General features: G+C 40.6%; 1 long non-coding RNA gene across 1 annotated transcript; it reads right to left on the bottom strand.

Annotated features, from left to right (window-relative positions):
• Positions 1–512: 512 nt before the first annotated feature.
• Positions 513–1,082, bottom strand: LOC147631851 (uncharacterized). Its single transcript, XR_015267261.1, has 3 exons — positions 970–1,082; positions 745–885; positions 513–658 (listed from the first exon to the last, which is right to left on the bottom strand). It is a non-coding gene; the product is annotated as an uncharacterized LOC147631851 (long non-coding RNA).
• Between the last annotated feature and the right edge of the window lie 2,148 nt (positions 1,083–3,230).

The following is a 3,230-nucleotide window of genomic DNA, read 5'->3' as shown; positions in this document are numbered from 1 at the left end:
CCTTCTTCCATTGTATAAAGGCATGTTATGAAGCCATGATCATTAAGACAAAAGTCTACAAATTGAAAAGTTGCCTCATATAGACTTTTGCTAACCACATTCCAAGGTGGCACTCTGTGTCCCAAACAACCCTCAACAACGAGGTTTGAGGGGAAGTCTACAAACACCATCTCCACACAATAGTCAGTCCTTTTCCCATGGACCTTTCCTTTATTACAAAGCACATTCATGGCTTCCAAAACATGTTTGAATAGAGGGGATGGCCCTTCTATGTTCTTACAGTCCCTTGCAAGGTCCTCGATGGAGGTATTGAATGCATATACCATGCCTGCGAATTCCCACAATGCAAGAAGAAACACAGAAGAAGATTGATTGGTAAGAGAAAAATATTTATCACCCCAATAAACATACACTACTGTTAACGGCATGATATCTCACCTTTCAAAGGTGCTGGTTGGATCATAGACGAGGCTACATGTACATTGCCCGAAGTACTTGTTGTTTGATGTACTTCTCTTTGTCTCCTATTTGCATCCAATGCTTGACTCACTATATCCCTCCCTAGGTTAACTGGTAGAGGGTGCATTCTAGATGTAGAGGCTATAGATGTGGCATGAGAGCTCGTAGAGCAGCCACGTACTGCAGTCAATGGTATACTCTGCACAAAGACAACTTATGGTTATAAATTACCTCATCAAAAAACTTTATCATCGTGCAAAAATGGAAGGGCCAACTTATGGTTACCTCATCAGAACCCTCCACTATGGTCATCTTAGCCAATATAGCTAAGTGTTGATCATGTAATTGAATTTCTTCATCTGGCACAACAAACCTCTCCATGTCTAGCCACCAGGGGCATCTTGTCTTTTCAACACTTGATAGAGGCTAACCATGCATTTCAAAAATAGAAACGTTTTATCATCATACATACATTTTATCATCATGACCATGATTACAGAAAACACTTACTCTCCCAAGGTGCAGATCCGCATATATATATCGTGGAGTATCCTCGCAAATCCATAACAACACAAGAGGTGGTATGGCCTGTACTACACCACTATCCACCTCTTTCAGCAGCCATCTAAATTCCAAATGGAAAGGAAAACTAAAGTCAATAGGCTATATAAGAAGCATAAGGAGAAGAAATAAAATTGACCAAGTTTTTTTTTTAACCTATAAACAACTCGATGTGTTGCAGAGCGTAGCCCTTTTTGTGTGTCAATATCATTGTTAAATTTTATATCCCCCTGATGAACTCTGAAAGCTTTTTTGAAATACTTTCGTCGATGAAAGACGACATAGTTTATAAAGGAATTAATGGAAGGTAAGGAGATTCTATCACAATTTTCAATCTCCTCCAGAAGCTTGGAGCCATAAGAACTTATTTGTAGCCAGAACACAAATGAATGTAGCCACTCTCTAGCTTTTGCTTTGTCTTTAGGCAAGTACTCTATCTCTCGAATGCTAGCTTGTGAATTATCCAACATTCGAACTAAGAATGCCTTATCTTCATCCCTAACTTGTGCAGCCCCAATCATGTTCAGTTTCTCTTTTGTCGCAATATGGGTCCCTGCTGCATGCCAAGGAAGTGACAAAACAGCACGCCAAAAGTATTCTCCATTGGCAGGGTCTGCTATGCGGGCAAACTTTCCCACCCTATTCTTATACAGAATTTCTACCTCTCTTATCACCTTAGCCCTTCCATCTACATCCATGCCCTTAGCCTTGACCTCGATTTTCATCTCCATATCGTCCTACAGAGTCCATTTAATTACAAAATTACTTTTGCATACATTAAACATATTTTGCATAATTAAGTAGATCTTGCATACCTTTAATATCTTGCATACCTTAAACACAAGCCATGCCAATATATTTATTGGAACAGAAAACCAGCTTTTTTTGCCACGAGTGGGGCACTTTTTCATTTCATTCTCCATCCAAGCCTTGTCCTCATCATCGAGCTCTGCAAGGAGGGTAGTCTTATCGGACTCACCAATTCTCCTTATTTGGAAGAGCCTATCCCCAAAAGTTGTTGGTACAAAGGCATAGTCATGCATCCTAGTACAACCAATGCAGAGAGTTGAAGCAACATCATGCAATCAATGCCAAGAGCAAAAAAGAGAAAAATAATAAAACATATACTTATTCAATCTGGAAAGAGAAAACATCAGCTCTCCAACGTCAGCCTTCTCGAATTGTAGAAAGTCACAGGCCACCAGACAATGCTTAGAGATGTCATTTGGAAATTCTGAGTAAAAGGAAAGAAGATGATAAAATTATATTAGATGCATACATAAAATTGTATAAATAGATAAAAACATTTCAAATCACCCTCACCTTGAGCAATCAAATCCATCCAAGATTTATAGCGGTTGTTTCCATCCAGTACATGTATCATTTTACCCTGGATGAACGGTCCCCATTCTGGCATATTTCTGAGAGACTCTTCAAAAGTTCCATTCACATCCCTCCATGTTGAACTCCATGACAATGTTGTTTCTTCAGTCAGAGGAGTCTCCTCTCCATCCAAATCAAACATGGACACCGTGAACGCCCCCTTGCTTTCAAGATACCCACCAAGGTTCTTGAATGCTCGACCAAGGTTCTTATCAGTACTGGGGCATAGTCTCCTTATGGCCTCTGTTGGAAGAAGCCTACACAAGGGGATCTTGGGGGGGGGGTGCTGAATCTAACTCTAATTCGATCGATGAATGCAGTTGGAGTAGAGGTTTTAAGGATCTTTCCGAAAATTTCTGCTTTGATGCTCTCTGTTTTTCTTGTCTCAGTTGTCAATGTGTCTCCACCTTCTTCTTCTTCATTATCATCCTCTCTATCATTCCCATCTTCTTGTCTATCATCACCCTCTCTCTCATCCTCCTGTCTATCATCCTCCTGTCTCTCTCTATCATCATGCTCTCTCTCATCCTCCTCTCTATCATCCTCTCTATCATCTTCTCTGTCATCATCCTCTCTCTCATCCTCCTGTCTATCTTCCTCTCTATCATCATCCTCTCTCTCATCCTCTTGTCTCTCATCCTCTCTATCATTCTGTCTCTCATCCTCTTCTTGTCTGTCATCCCTGTCTCTCTCATTCTCCATCAACACTTGGCCTTGACTCTGAACTTCCTCATCAAACAATCCTCGAGACACCCTGTCGGTTGTTCTTGCCTGTAATTTTTTGGAGCGTTTAGTAGGAGGTAGTAAGGAATCCATACCAGCAAAAC

The sequence above is a fragment of the Cibotium barometz genome, chromosome 14 (genome assembly GCF_041138505.1).
Source record: "Cibotium barometz isolate CiBa-2024 chromosome 14, ASM4113850v1, whole genome shotgun sequence".
NCBI lineage: Eukaryota > Viridiplantae > Streptophyta > Polypodiopsida > Cyatheales > Cibotiaceae > Cibotium > Cibotium barometz.
The sequence above is the reverse complement of the archived record's forward strand: the minus strand, read 5'-3'. Positions and strand labels throughout refer to the sequence as shown.